General features: G+C 41.3%; 1 protein-coding gene across 1 annotated transcript in view; it reads right to left on the reverse strand.

Annotated features, from left to right (window-relative positions):
- The window catches only part of LOC126272741 (uncharacterized), a 453,259-nt gene that overhangs the window by 139,718 nt on the left and 298,129 nt on the right, over positions 1 to 15,412 (reverse strand). The window lies entirely within an intron of this gene.

Here is a 15,412-nt window from a genome sequence, read left to right on the forward strand (position 1 = left end):
GGAAACACAAGAACACACAAAAATTAACACGCGTGGCAGTGCCCGTTTTTCTGCCTCTATCCTGTAATACCAGAAACACATATTCTGCTGGAAAATAAAAGGAATTAATTTTCCTAAAACGAATGTGACATATCCGGAAGAGTAGACACCACCCATATGGATGCACAAGCGCCGTGAAGACTTCTATCATCACTCAGTGGAGTGCACTCTGCTCAGCCTCGTGCAGGACTCGGTGTGATGCGACGAACAAACAGTGAAAAAAGGAATAGCAGACGCTACCTTGGTAGCGGCAGATGGTAATTTGAACTGAGAGGGGAGGTGTGGTGGAATAGTACGGGAAGTTGTGTCCAAACACTGTGCCACGGTGGCGTAGATGGTTAACGCATCTGCTTCGTAAGCAGAAGAGTCGCGTTCGAGCCGTGGTCTTCGTACAAGTTGTGTTGCCAATGAATTCTATCGTCGCCACAATTCGGCACAGATCGGAATTTCTCGTGTCTGAACCTATTCTATGTCCGTCCTCCGGATCAGACTAAAAAATGGAATCTGTTCTTCGAAAATGTCCCGTACGATATACGGTGTCATCATCGTTAAAAGTTGAAATGTGTGCTACGAACAGACAGGATAAGCCAAAAGTGGAGAGAAGTCAGGAGAAGTGACAAGTAGCTTGTGCAATGTTCCTGTCAGCAGATCTGTTCCAGATCGAAGCCTCGCGAACCTGTCGTCTCCCTATCCCTAATCCACTATAATTCCCTGACGGATTATCAAGATCTACTTTCTCACACTTCAGTCTTAAGACATTTCCTATGTTATTTTCAGCGTATGAGCAGTATTGCTGCCAGTGAGTGATACATGCGTATTTGGCTAGCAAACTTTACTTTGATAGAAGGAGGAATTATTATGCAGTTTCATCGTTATATACAGTTAAAGATGCTACGGTAGCAGGCTCGAATCCTGCCTCGGGCATGGATGTGTGTGATGTCCTTAGGTTAGCTAGGTTTAAGTAGTTCTAAGTTGTAGGGGACTGATGACCACAGATGTTAAGTCCCATAGTGCTCAGAGCCATTTGAACTATTTGAACAGTTAAAGAACTCAGTGCCCAAACTAACAGAGTTGATTACAGAGACCACAAGATAAACATATTTCGTGCACGAACCATCTGACGGAATGCACATTGTTGAATTACTGGATATATAGGAGGTTATAGTGCGTCACTGGGAGTTAAAACGTGTTAAATGTTTTTCATTTCTTTATTGTTGTGATTACTGTTACACTATAATAAATGTTCAAAATGAGCATCATTAACCTCAGTGCAGAGCCGGTACTGACGTAGTAGGGAGACCTGTCTTCGCTGGAAAATGAGTGGTGCGTTCTGTATTCCTGTGGCTGCTGCAAGAATTCTTAGAACCAATTCCGCCTGCGAGTCAACAGGACAGAATACAGCTCGACTTTGATGTAGCCCCAAACAGAAATGTATATTGGGGTGAGGTACGGAGATCTTGCAGGTCAGAGTTCAGGCCTTCCCTAGACGATCCACCGAGTGCCAGATGTACTGGTAAATATAATGTGGATATATGCGTGCGGGGTAACGTTCGCGGTACATTCGCTGGCCCTCCTTCAGCCATACTGTACACAAAGTGCGTGTCCTTCAGCTGACCCAATATGTAGCGACCCTGCTGACACTGCTATGCCGGCATTAGGGCACCCGCTGTTTACTGACTCGATACCGAAGGGCAGGACATCACAACATGCTATACATCTCAAACTAACATTTGGTGTAACAATGGTAGAGGGAACATATTTTATCTGCTCCACTCGTGTTTAGCTACGCACACTCAGTGCACACGCGTGTGTTTTAGAAGCATGATTGTTTCACTAGATATATTTCGTTTTTGTCTCCTGTATAAGTCCTGTTACACTGGGCACCAAATTTTTTAACACTCTGTATATTTGCAATTAATTTTATTTTTATATTTAAGGTGGAACTGTATTTCAAAAGGAAAATCGTCGAATAATGCCCAACGCCGTCAGCTACGAAAATGGTGTGAGCACTAATGGCGAACAGGCATCGGGAGCTGCAACTGCACTGGCCAGCATCTCTGGCGTCGCTATGATAGTCAAAGATGAGGTTAGAGCCGCACTGCAACAAGAGGACACTGTTGGGCATCTTTCTCCTGACCATCACTGGCGCTGTCACCGCTAAAGTGATAGACAAAATACAGGAAACCCCAAGAGATGATAGCGAGCTACTCTAGGTCTGTGCTCCGAACAACTCATTAAAAGAACCCGAGAATAGGCACAGTTGCTTGAACAGGAGCTAATAGTGATATCTGATGGTCTTGAACAATAATAATCTAGATTCTTTGGGATTCTGAAGTACGGCGCAGAGATAACAAATGAATTAGTGGGGAATCCTGGCTCAGAGAAGCTAGGAGTGTAGGTGACAGTGAGGTTGACGGTAGTCACGGAATGGGACCTGGGACACGTGGTTCTACGAAAACAGACCTGTAAAAGTGGAGTTTACCTCGTGCAGGTAAGGAACAGAAATCTTCAGAGCGATGAAAGGACTGACAATACTTGAATATCTTATCTCTGAAATATTCCACATTTAGAACCTTTGATTTGATTTCATTTATTGCTCATTTAGCGAGCTGTTGCCTTATATTTTGTAACAGGTCGCCCAATTTACAATTTTTCATGTAGGTTACAAAACGTGCTCCATATTACAAACAGCGAAAAATGTTATCAGCATCTACAATGGAAGTAATAATTAATTAAAAATACATTAGAAATTGAAAGAAGAAAAACACAATAATATTCAGATTTTAAGAAGATATGCTGATATATGATAAGAAAGACTTAGATAGTAAGAGAGACAGAGATAATAATGTTACTCTGTGTGAGCCAGTCTGGTGTGAAAACCTCTGAACTACTTCGAGTCTTGCAGTACCGGTTCACTACAGTTTAGTTTATGCATTAATATTTCTAAACACTGTTTACAAAAACACAACTATTATATGCATTGTCGAAAGCGCAGTGGTGTGTGAGTGTTCAGTATATTATTTCTTTTGGTTATTAATTAACCTTCATTTTCTATATTATGTGTCTTGATATTTACCAGGTATGTTGCTTGTATAATAAGTGTTCAGTTACAAAAGCTACATCCCAACAGCGCTGTAATGATCGCGGGATGGATTTGTCTGCTGTTTATACTTAAGCTAGGATTGGTTTACCGGGTTGATTGCATTACACTGTTTATTCTGATGCAGTTTCATTATTTTAAATGTTGTCTAAGTTTGTCTGTGGTATATTTTGGTGAAAGTATTTGTAATTTGCGTGTGTAGGTGTGTTTCGGTACTGCTGTCTGTGTTGGTGCACGAATTAGAACTGCTGTCTTATGTGCTTCGTGTGTGTTGCAGTGTTCGGTTATACGGCCGTGTCTATCTGTATTCGTCACATAATGTCCGTGAGACATGATCAACGATTTTATTTACTATTGCCCACTCGCCTTTGTCTCTTCTTGCCCGAATCATGACACTGTTTTACTGAGTTGGAGTCTGGTGTTCTGCTCTGTATGGGTGACAGTGAAACGATATGTATTCTGGTGATCCATGTTTCCCACATGTTCAAGCAGCACTCTGGCTGTGGCCTACGCTGTGTAAGTGCGCAGGTTGAAGATCGTGACCTGTTAGAAAGTGGACTATAACCTGTCAGGGATTGATATGGCTCCGTCTAAGGCCTTCTTTATCTCAGGGAAGAACTGATGTAGCCTACTGCCTTTATCGCTAAACTACCAAAAGCTTTGCCAGGTATCCAGAAGCAAGAACAAGAGTTTTGGAGAAATTTGTGGCACAGATTGACTAGAAGAAGGGATCGGTTGATAGGGCATATTCTGAGACATCAAGGGATCACCAGTTTAGTGTCGGAGGGCATAAATCGGAGGGTATAAATCGTAAAGGGAGACCAAGAGATGAATACACTGAACAGATTCAGATGAATGTAGGTTGCAGTAGGTACTGGGGGATGAAGAAGCTAGCACAGGATAGAGGAGCATGCAGAGCTGCATCAAACCAATCTCTTGACTGAAGACCACGACAACAGCATTATGTTGGTTGGATAAAAAGAACTGCCAATACTGAGGTAACACGAAGGATATGCATCATGTAGCATGCTCGTTGTACGTAGCTGATAGCAGCAGGTCAGCTGAAGCAGTAGAGAGAGCGGAGATGACTGTATTTGGGCTGGCCGCTGTGGCCGAGCGATCTAGACACTTCAGTCTGGAATCGCCCTGCTGCTACGGTCGCCGGTTCGAGTCCTGCCTCGTGCATGGATGTGTATGATGTCCTTAGGTTATTTAGGTTTAAGTAGTTCTAAGTTTAAAGGATGATAACCTCAGATGTTACGTCCCATAGTGCTTGGAACCATTTTTTACTCTGTTTGGGTCAGTTGTTGTCTGTACTGTCCGATGGAGCGGGAGGCCAGTTCAAGCGCCCTAACTGTATCTTTAGGAAACACATGCAATGGATGTCGGTCAAGACTCACGTGACACTCGTGCGGAGAGTCCAACAATGGTTGCTTCTGGCACTGCTTCCCATCATCCGTCACGACAGTGCACAATGCTACACTATGAACTGCATGAAGGAGTACCTGCATTCCTGGGGGAGAGAAATACTGGAACATCCATCTTATTCACCCATTATATGTCCGTACGATTACGACCTATTTGCCAAAATGAAGAAACTTATTGGAAGAGAAGACATGACCTGTCACATAGAGCGCTCCTTACGAGACATCGAGAGAGATGGAAGCTCTGGTGGTACTCAACGCCCTCCTTTTGTGTGTGTGTGTGGGGGGGGGGGGGGGGGAGGTGAGCAAGATGTGGGGCGATAGTATAAAGGACAAGTAATACAGTGAACGCCTGTCACAAAAGCATAGTATGGATTAGGACCCTGTTGCCACTACTTTTTATCCAACCCATACAAACTTGCTACTACGGGAACAGGTGACTCTTGTGACTGATACATTCATGTACTTTCTGGTGCATTTAATGTTTTATGTGGGAATGGTATGGTAACATTCGTAGATTATTTCCTACTTAGTTATTTCACAGTTGTCTATTCTGAGGATGTTTTATGTTGAACGAAATTGGTCATTTAAAACATGAAGGCAATCTAGATAGATAATAACTCTGGTCGACAACAACATTAAATTCATTCTCAGACAAAGAACGACGAACGACGACGGAATTATCCGAATGGGACGGAAGTCGATAGATGTCATGTGCATTACAGACAAACAAACGGCTACAGTTTCAGAAAAATTGGATGATTTATTCCAAAGAGACAGTTTCACAAGTCCAGAAAGTTAATAACGCGTTGGGAAAAGTAGCTATTCGGCTTCCTTGTACCTTGACAGACATCTTGAAGCATGCTTTCCAATTTCTGCAGTAGATCATAAAAATTCCCATATGGTTCAACGGCTCTACAAATAATGCTCCAAACGTTTTCAGTTATGGAGAGATTCGGCGACGTTGACGGCCAAGGCAAGCAGGTAGGCAAGCAGCTAAAACGTTATCTGTGTGCGGGCGGGCATCATTTTGCTGAAGTATAAGCCCAGGTTCGCTTCACATGAAGAGCAACATAACGAGGTGTGCAGTATCGTTGACGTACCGCTGTTCTGTGAGGGTACGGCGGATGACAACCAAAGGGATCCTGCTGTGAAAAGAGGTGGCACCCAAGCCTTCACTCTTCGTTGTAGAGCCGTATGGTCGGCAACAATCAGGTTGGGATCGCCAATGCTGTAGAAAGTGTTTCCAAACAAGTATTTGGTCTGAAATTTTATTGACTGCTGTGGAACTACCTTCAATGAGGAGTCTCGCTTCGAACTGAACCACGATGACCAGCGAATCAATAAATTCCAAGCCGATGAACTACTTATACAGGGCGTTACAAAAAGGTACGGCCAAACTTTCAGGAAACATTCCTCACACACCAATAAAGAAAATATGTTATGTGGACATGTGTCCGCAAACGCTTAATTTCCATGTTAGATCTCATTTTAGTTTCGTCAGTATGTACTGTACTTACTCGATTCACCGTCAGTTGGTCCAATTGAAGGAAGGTAATGTTGACTTTGGTGCTTGTGTTGACATGCGACTCATTGCTCTACAACACTAGCATCAAGCACATCAGTACGTAGCAGCAACAGGTTAGTGTTCATCACGAACGTGGTTTTGCAGTCAGTGCAGAGTTTACAAATGCGGAGTTGGCAGATGCCTATTTGATGTATGGATTAGCACGGGGCAATAGCCGTGGCGAGGTACGTTTGTATCGAGACAGATTTCCAGAAGGAAGGTATCCCGACAGGAAGACGTTCGAAGCAATTGATCGGCGTCTTAGGAAGCATGGAAGATTCCAGACTATTACTCGGTACTGGGGAAGACCTAGAAAGACGAGGACAACTGCAATGGACGAGGCAATTCTTCGTGCAGTTGACGATAACCCTAATGTCAGCGTCAGAGAAGTTGCTGCTGTACATGGTAACGTTGACCACGTCACTGTATGGAGTTGTTTCTGTACCATGTACAGCGTGTGCAGGCACTATCAGCAGCTGACTGTCCTCCACGCGTACAGTTCTGCGAATGGTTCATCCTACAATGTGTCAATCCCCATTTCAGTGCAAATGTTCTCTTTACGGATGAGGCTTCATTTCAACGTTATCAAATTGTAAATTTTCACAGTCAACATGCGTGGGATGACGAGAATATGCACTCAATTGTGGAATCACGTCATCAACACAGATTTTCTGTGAACGTTTGGGCAGGCATTGTTGGTGATGTCTTGATTGGACCCCTTGTTCTTCCACCTACGCTCAATGGAGCACGTTATCATGATTTCATACGGGATACTCTACCTGTGCTGCTAGAACATATGCCTTTACAAGTACGACACGACATGTGGTTCATGCACCATGTATCTCCTGCACATTTCAGTCGAAGTGTTCGTACGCTTCTCAACAACAGATTCGGTGACCTATGGATTGGTAGAGGCGGACCAATTCCATGGCCTCCACGCTCTCCTGACCTCAACCCTCTTGACCCGATACCAAATGTAGAGACTCTTTGTGCTCGTACTGTCTACAGCTGTGATACAATACGCCATTCTCCAGGGCTGCATCAGCGCGTCAGGGTTTCTATGCGACAGACGGCGGATACATGTATTCTCGCCAACGGAGGACCTTTTGAACTGTTCCTGTAACAAAGTGTTTGAAGTCACGCTGTTTCGTTCTGTTGCTGTGTGTTTCCATTCCATGATTAATATGATTTGAAGACAAGTAATAAAATGAGCTCTAACATGGAAAGTAAGCGTTTTCGGACACATGTCCACATAACATATTTTCTTGCTTTGTGTGTGAGGAATGTTTCCTGAAAGTTTGGCCGTACCTTTTTGTAACGCCCTGTATAAGGGCGAGGAGTGGGCCGATTGTTGTTGACTTGCTCATTAAGTGAAGCACTTTCTCTCACTTAAATCATTCAATTTTCTGAATTTGTTATCATTTGTTTGTCTCTACATGTACATCACACTTACCGATTCCTTTGGGGTGCACAACGTTTCTTCATTTCTAAAGTTTGCGTAGTATAAAACCGAAGTCGTTGTTATGTTTGGCAATGCTTACGTGGCCATCGAAGTGCGGCTACTAGCTCTCCCATCTGGCTACATTTCCTTAACAGTTTCTTCAATACTACTTCGGTATGAAGTGGAAACAACATGAGGAAAGACCGTTGAAGTCCTTTGACGATTAGGAATTAACTTTCACTGACCTTGTCCAGCCCTCATGTAAGACTCTAACCGAATAAATGGAGGGTAATAAAATAACATATTATTCCATGCGCTCTCACAGTTCATTTATTTTCACTGTGTCATATGCCTTTTCTCAGTATACGACTGCTGCATGGACTGTTTGTCCTCATTCATTATATTTGGCAGTAAGTAAAATTAAAGTCATTTGTTCTACAGATTCTATAAAATATTCTCAAATCTACTTCTTTTCATCTAACCCATTCAAGAGGGAAATTAAAATTGTCACTAATCCTATATATACGACAACTTACTGAGTATGTAGGCCTCCTAGCATAATTAACAATATAATAGTGCTTAATTAATTTCGAGGAATTCGATAACTGAGTAGAAGAAGTGAGGAATCAGGAGATTCTTAGGTCTGGGATTTGAAGTGCTTGAAATACTAGTAAGATTTTTCATTTTTTTTCCTGTATTGAAAATGGGGATGCAGAATGGTGGACGCATTTCTGCACATGAATCGGGAGGTGCAATCCAAATTCAGATTTGATTTCTGCCTTGTATTAACTGAGTGGAAGCTGAAAATTCTTGAGAATAAGCTCACATTTTTAACAACAATGAATGTTAAAGATAATACATATTGACATGTCAGTGTCAGAATTCCAAGTCTCTTGCACAGGGATCGTCACGTTGTTCATGAACTTACACCATATATTGCTCGAACTGCCCGTTTCTGGGCCAAAAGAACCTTTTGTGAATGGGACGAATTACGCTAAATGGTTCAAATGGCTCTGAGCACTATGGGACTCAACATCTGAGGTCATCAGTCCCCTAGAACGTAGAACTACTTAAACCTAACTAACCTAAGGACATCTCACACACCCATTCCTGAGGCAGGATTCGAACCTGCGACCACAGTGGTCGCGTGGTCCAAACTGAAGCGCCTAGAACAGCTCGACCACACCAGCCAATTACGCCAGAATACAGTGTCTTATGTCATAAGCGAATGATTAAAGCAAAGTAAATTACTTTTAATGTCAGACTCTTACTTATTACAAGAGCTAGTTCTATTGGCAAATATAGCAGCATTCAGATTTTGAACAACATCACATACATGAGCCTTCTATGAGACCTTACCATCTATTTTAATATCTATAAATTTTAACTGTCAGACTCACAACTAATATGCCCATTCTGTGTAGTCAATATGTCTGTTGTAATTGCATTGTATGTCAGAAACTGCGTTAAGCTCGCTTTCACAGTGATTTAGTATAATTCTTCTACAAGCAATGAGTTTATGTCTTGAATTTCACTATTTATTAGCTTGCATACGTTTCACTCCAGGTCCTTCACTACTATGATAGCATCACTAGCCTACAGAAACATCCTATCTGTAGGCAAGTGATTATATGAAAAATGGTATTGGTCCCAACAGTCACCTTCGGCCATTCCCCGCTTAACCGTACCCTAATCAGGATCCACATCATAGCCGTTCTCGTGGTTGCGAAGAATGATCTATATAAGGAACGATTTGTGAGTTACTCCTGTTACTCCGCTATATTATTTTGTAATTAACAATATAAAACTCCCTAGGTAAATCAAAGAAGATTCTTAATGTTCACAACTTTTAGTTCATCCGGTCCACTACCTTGCAGAGAAAAGAGAATAAACCACCTGCAGTTGTTAAATCTCGTGAAAAACCAAACTGTATGATTGACAGTAGGTTATATGAACTGAAATGATCAGTTACTCTTATAGATGTAGTCTTTTTAATAACTTTATCCAATGCAAATGCTGTAGGAATAGGTATCAGCTCTTTCTCCTTTTCCATAAACCGGTTTCGCCACTGTGTACTACCATCGTTGAGGCAGTTGACCATTCCTCTTGGAAAAGTTAAAAAAGTGGCATATTGCTGAGTCAACGTATGCTACAAGTGATTTAATATCCTGTTAGATAGTACATCATATCTGTGAGAGTCTTTTGAGTCCTTAGTCTTCAACAGTTACAGCAGTCATCCTCTTGTCAGTATCATTGAAGTGAATTTCAAATAGTAGTCTTGGAAACCCATTTTTAAGAGAGTTACATTATTACCTATAGGAACTAAGTTTTCCTTTAATACAGCAGCTCTATTCAGGAAGACATAGATGAACGCTGTACATAAACCTCCTTAACAGTGACAAAAACATTATTACTACCCTTACGGACACCTTTATGTTCTTGAAGTTGTGTGTACCAGACACTTCCTCCACGATAGACCATATTGTTTGAATTTTACGCTACGAATAAGCTGCTCTGTTGGCATTGCCTTCCTGATAACATTTTAAACATCTTACAGTACTGTTTGTGATAAGCTGCTGCAGCTGCATTATGACTGTTCCTAAAGATAAGACGTAATTCCTACTTTTTCCAACATAATGTCCCCATCCGACCAGTCAGTCTACCTGGTTGACTGCGACTCACAACAAAAATTTTGTCTATAGGTGTGCTACCATTCCCCTGTGATCTAGTGTGTTGACATTTAAGGGAAAATACACAGCTGGTTCAAAGTTAATTATCAACACAAAACCCCAAATCTAGTTTATGCAGATTGAATAAGTACTATCATTATTTAATTCTTTCCAAAAAATATTAAATTCGCAGTAGAACATAAGGGAAAAAAATAATAAATTTCTTGATTGTTAGAATCACCAGCTCCGACAAAGACATAAGTTCAGCATGCTCAGAGAAAAAGGCATATACAGCCGTAACAATAGATAATTCATCATATAATGCCACTGTACACAAATATGCTGGCCTTAGGTGCATCCTACACAGAACACAGTCACTTGAGTCACAAGAAAACAGCCTGAGAATAGCATTGGACACAATAAAAAGAACTTCCACGGACATGGCTTACATAGAAAACCAGTTTATAAATTAGAAGCAAAAATACACGAAAAATAAAACAAAAAATGGCACATTGTGAAAGGATAGAAAATATTTGCCTGCATTCCATGCCCAGGCCCCATATCACAAAGAAGTTTTTAAACTCTTCAAAAAAAATGCAGTTGAACAATTGAATTCATGAGTGATAGTAAGTTGGTACACTTGCTAGCTTACAAAATAAAAACAGACTGCAAAAATTTAAAGAGCAGTGGAGTTTATAATGTACAGGCCCCTGCTCTCTTGACTTCTACATGGAGAAAATAGAAGAAATCTAAAAATTTTATTTCCAAGAAACCATTAAATGTTTCAGACTCGACCTCTTTGCCATATTAGTTATTGCACGGCATATGCTGGAAAACGAGTTCACTATGAACATGACAAAAACAATTTGGTAGCACTACACACTGAAGCTAATGGCAAGACGCTAAATATGTTAGAACAACTGGAAATCTGTCTCCACAGAATAAAAAAAACCTGAATCCATGTAAACGAACATACACATTTCGCTAGACATAACTGTTTAAGCAATTTTAAAGATTTATATTAAATTGATCCCTAACATATATCAATTTGTTAATACTCATTTTATTGACAGTAAGTGGGAAATTTTTTTGTCATACAAAATGGGGGCTTCAGTGACGTGACGAAAGGATAAAACAACGGCTGCTGCAGTGAAAAGGTTAAAACTGTTCATCCTTGATCGTGTGTTAAAGTTTTCACTGATTCTCACCATATTTTCGCGAAACACAAACCCTAGCGTCTAAGCTTCCCGAATAGGAAAATTAATTTTATGCCACTCAAGAACAGACCTAAATTATCTATTAGGACGATGTGCACGTGACGATGGATCCAGGGTCCGAAATGCATCCTGGATTTAAAAAAAAACATTGACAGATGTTAACTACCGGTGTAATCTTTCATTTATGATGTCTAAGAGCAGATATGTTACAACAAACATTGAGATATTGGAACTAACGTTGAACGTTTTGTACACATGTTTAGTGCTATGAACAGAACGTTAAAGAACAAGACGTGAAAGGACGCAGCAATCAAAATGTGTAAAGTAATGACAATACTACTTTTAACGTATAAATTGAATTTTCTTACGTTGAGATATCAGAAGAAACAATCTGTTCTCCTTGGTTAAAACTTTCTAAAGCCAAGATCACATAAATATATCTTTATTTACAACAACCGATATCGACAAATTTTGTTATTATGTACAGGTCTTCAAACTTTTTGTTATAAAACTCGTTTATTTTGAGTCGGAACATCACGTTAAGTTGTCATGTTAGTGAACGAAAAGTAGCGCATTATACAAAGGTTTGTCGTAGATAAAACATATAAAATGAAACAGCATCTTGTGTACACGGCCATGTGATACGTAGCGTACTCAGATGATTGTTATGTCATGAAAGTCTAAGTACACGATAAGGTGCACAGTAGCACATCTATTTACGTTACCTGGATATGATGTAAACATTGAAGACGCACATTAGATAGCGTATAAATGTACAATGATCTTGGCTTCAGAAAGTTTTTAATTTAAAGGCGTGAGACTTGAGTGCTTACACAGATGATGAGTAAGATCAGAGTAACAGAAATAAGATTTTGAAGAAAGGATAAGGATGCTGAAGGTAAGAAATAATACGTAACGATGACATAGGACCACATTATAATTTTTATAACGTTGGAGAAAAGGTTAATTATTACAGAAGCTAGTCGAAAGAACGTGTTAACGGAATGAATGAAGATAGATTGCCAAAGCATATTAGACTCTATGAAATGCCTTTAGGAAGAAGAGACTTTGAAGGACCTAGGAAAAAATGGGGACAACTCTGAATGTTAAGTCGGAACAGGCATTCTGTCTCGTCCATGAAGGACGGAGACACAAAATGAGAGAAGAAGAAAGGATTCACTGTGTGTGTGTGTGTGTGTGTGTGTGTGTGTGTGTGCCAGCCAGCACCGCAGCGTCCGAGAAGGGGCTGTCTGCAGCGGAGGAGCGCTCGATGTATGGCGATGTGGGGGCGGAGAGCAGAGCTGCCGTGGGCCCTGGACAGCAGCCAGGGCCGGCTCCGCCATTCCCTGATAGCCGCGAGGAAGGGCTGGAGAAGGGTGGAGTCGCTGGCCCCGAGCCACCGCGGTCACGTTAACTGTGCTCCCGGTGGGCCCTTTCATACTCTCGCGGGATCACGTGCCAGGGGGCGGGAATTAGTCTCCCTCAAAGGACTAAAGAGCAGACGTCAACTGAACCGTGTCCAGGCGATACGATTCAGATACTAAGCTGACATAACTAGTCACAACATAATAAGAGGATACTGGATATGAAGACACCCGTTTTACTGCAGCACGGAAAAATCTCAGTTTATGAAACGCCTCTGTTCGATGGTTGATTCCCGATTTACTATGATCTTCTAGGATGTGTCGTCGTATTCTACAATATACAGAACTTTACTGAGTAAGTTTTTCAAAATACTTCAGTGATGTAAGCTGACATTTGATTTTTCTTCTTTGTCATTTTAAAGGAGTCTATAGACGCTATTAGAATGAGCAGTTAAAACGAATAGGAAGTTAAAACCATTGCCCATCACGAGACTGATCGCTGCCTGGTGATGTTCCGGTGATGCAGGGGAAGAATAGGGTCCTGCAAAAAGACTTCCCGTGTTTCGAGTGGTCGCTGAATGAGTTGTGTTGGAGATATTAATGTGGAGGGAATATAGATAGATAGCGGTACAAGTGCCATTGTCAGTAGGTGAATGGGGTGGGCTGAATGAACATCGTGCAACTGTTGTGGAGGAGTAGGTTCCTAATGGTCGTTCTGCGATTGCCACTCAGCGAACATTTCGCATTCTTTTCGAGCTTGATTGACTTGCATCTGCTTCTGAGAGCAAAACTATTCGTGTTTGGGTACCAAACTTCAGAGCATTAGGTTGTGCACCAAAAAGAAAATCTGCTGGCAGACCTCGGAATGCTGCAACGCTGGAAAATATGGCACGTGTGAGAGTGTGCTATAAGCTATCTCCAAGGCGTTCAGCACGTAAACATACAGATACCCTTCGATTGTCTGGTAAGAATGTGAGAAGGATCTTGCTCAGAGATCTTCGCCTGCATTAATACAAAACTAGGATTGCCCAATAATTAATTGAGAGAGATTTTCTAACTCATGGAGCTGTGCTTCAGTAAGTTCTTCAGAACTTTCTTCCTAGCGGTGTTTCAATTTCTTCTGATGACGCCCACTTGCACATGTTAGGTACTATAACTGGATAAAATTTCCTGTAATGGACAGAAAAAGACCTTTAGAATCTTCACCAGGGTCCCCTTTGACCCATTGTGAGACACTTCTATACGTCTTCGTTGCATTTCATGTATGAGGTCTGTATTTTTCCGAGGAGGATAAGGTACCGGTAATGGTTACATCACTACTATCAAAAGACGGTGACCTTCCTCCTACCTAAGTTAAACCACTTTATGGGGGACCATGAAGAGGTAGGTCTGCTTCCAACAATATGGAGCCACAGCTCACACATTCATGCATTCTCTAGAAGTTTTGAGATAGTTATTTTCCGGACGTCTTCTCTTTTTGCAAGGAGATATCCGCGAGCCACCGAGACTACTCATTCATCACCTTGTCATTCTTTTTCTGTGGGGACACTTAAGGTCCTCATGTATTAACATCTCCCCACAGTCCTGCAAGCACTTAAGCAGGTAATCGCCCAGGAAGTGGCCGCCATTCCATCGGAAATTAGATGAAAAACTACGGATAAATTCTAGGAAGGGCTTAATCAATATGTCATCAATTGACGACGCCATTTACCAGGCATGATTTTTAAAACTAACAAATATTAAATGGTATAGTATTTACAATGAAATGAATTCCCTCAGCTTATACAGGCGTTGATGTAAGTCAACGGGGACAGCTCAAAATGTGCGCCCCTACTTGGAATTTTTACAAAGGTACAGAGGGTGTTTAGAAAGGATAGACTGCATGCAACCGGTGGTGGCGTGTTTGTCGTTTTTAATTTATCCTGTAGTGAAACAGAAGTGTATAGTTTCTGTGAATTGTTATGGGTGAAGGCTATAATCAACAACGAGCTAGATTAATAATTGGATCCTGCTACCGACCTCCCGACTCGGCAGCATTAGTGTCAAAACAACTGAGAGAAAATCTGGAATACATTTCACATAAATTTCCTCAGCATGTTATAGTCTTAGGTGGAGATTTCCGTTTACCAGATATAGACTGGGACACTCAGATGTTTAGGACGGGTGGTAGGGACAAAGCATCGAGTGATATTACACTGAGTGCACTATCCGAAAATTACTTCGAGCAATTAAACAGAGAAGCGACTCGTGGAGATAACATCTTGGACCTATTGATAACTAACAGACCCGAACATTTCGAATCTGTAAGCACGGAACAGGGAATCAGTGATCATACGGCCGTTGGAGCATCCCTGAATAGGGGAAGTAAATAGGAATATAGAAAAGGGACGAAGGTTTATCGCTTTAGCAAGAGTAATAGGAGGCAGATATCAGACTACCTAAAATATCAAAACGAAATTTTCTCTTCCGACACTGACAATGTTGAGTGTTTATGGAAAAAGTTCAAGACAATCGTAAAATGTGTTTTAGACAGATACGTGCCGACTAAAACTGTGAGGGACGGGAAAAACCCACCGTGGTTCAACAATGAA

This window comes from Schistocerca gregaria, chromosome 5 (assembly GCF_023897955.1).
Source record: "Schistocerca gregaria isolate iqSchGreg1 chromosome 5, iqSchGreg1.2, whole genome shotgun sequence".
Classification (NCBI taxonomy): Eukaryota; Metazoa; Arthropoda; class Insecta; order Orthoptera; family Acrididae; genus Schistocerca; species Schistocerca gregaria.